The sequence below is a fragment of the Nannospalax galili genome, unplaced genomic scaffold (genome assembly GCF_000622305.1).
Source record: "Nannospalax galili isolate Female #2095 unplaced genomic scaffold, S.galili_v1.0 scaffold66, whole genome shotgun sequence".
NCBI classification, from domain to species: Eukaryota; Metazoa; Chordata; class Mammalia; order Rodentia; family Spalacidae; genus Nannospalax; species Nannospalax galili.
The window spans coordinates 3,760,772-3,762,195 of record NW_008356058.1 but is presented as its reverse complement, the minus strand read 5'-3'; positions in this window follow the sequence as shown (position 1 = coordinate 3,762,195).

Below are 1,424 nucleotides of genomic sequence, written 5' to 3'. Positions count from 1 at the left end.
GTGGCTTAGAAAAAGTGTATGTATTTAGAGACAAATTATAATGACAATGTGTCAACATGCTAACAAGAAATCTAAGTGTTGTGTCTTTTACTACTTTAACTCTAGTAAACCTAAGCTGTGAATATACAAAATTAATTTTTTGCTAATTTATTTCACTAATATATTACTTTGTAAGTATACTAAAACAATAAAATCTATACACAAAGTCTGTCTAAATAAATCTAAAAACATCTTTCATCAATCTGAAAGTTCTAATTGATAAAGAATGGTTTATCTGACAGTTTTTTGTTTTCAGTACAGAACAACAACATCAGTTAGCTTATGTTTTAAAAGATACAATGTAAAAATATTTACATAAAAAAAAAGAAAAGGGAGTCTTACAGGCTCCTGGGACCTTGCTCATACGAACTTACAGCAATGGTGACAGCATGCTCAAGACCCACGCAAGCTCAATCAGACAAAAACCAGCATCTCATATATATATATATATAGAGGCCCAACCTTAGCTGAGGAGCTATTGGCAGCTGATCACTGCTGGGTGAGGGAGATTTGGTCTTCTTTAAGGGAGTGATGCTAGATAGGCTGAACAGCCCCAGTGGATGAACTCACAGTGAGGGACATATGGGAACGCAAACTTTTTTTTTGTTTTTATAAACCAAACAACAACAAGAAGAAGAAAAAAAGAAAAAACAGCACAGAACTTGGAAAATGGGCAGGAGGCCTCAATCTTAGCTGAGGAACTATTGGCAGCTGATCACTGCTGGGTGAGGGAATGTCAAGGTTCAGATAAATATCTCTGTTTGAAGTTTTCTTTTTCCCAATAGAAGTCTATTATTGTTAAAAAGGACATGGAATTTAAAAAGGAGTTGGTGCTAGGAGCCACATATGAGGGAGACCATACATCATTTGTTTTTCTGAGTCTGTATTCATTTAGTATAACAGTTTCTAGATCCATCCATTTACCTGCAAACCTTTTAATAAGATGATGCTATACAGCAGTCCCCTTCCGCATGAAATAACTACCATCATCACAACTTCGGCTGAGCCTGATCGCTAAACATAGTCACAATCGGGCTTGTTGACGGTTGTGCGCATTCATTAAAGGAGTGCCAAGCAGGGTCACTGGACCCTCGCCTGAGTATCCAGCCACTCTTCCCGGCCAACTAGTCCAGCCTTGGAAGACAAAAGAAAAATGAGGAAGAACCCAACAGAGGGATGGTTTTGGAAGGCCTTGTCAAGAAACTCCATAGGACTCTCACATGAACATTTGAAAATTGCCCTGTTCTGACTTTTTTTCTAGTTCCCTATCTAGAACTTGTAATGCTAATTACTGTTGCCTCTACTTCTCCTTCACATCTCCCATTCATGATTCAAGGACTTTCTTCTTCCCTTAGAGACAAGAGTTATGCAATTTTGGAGTCTTT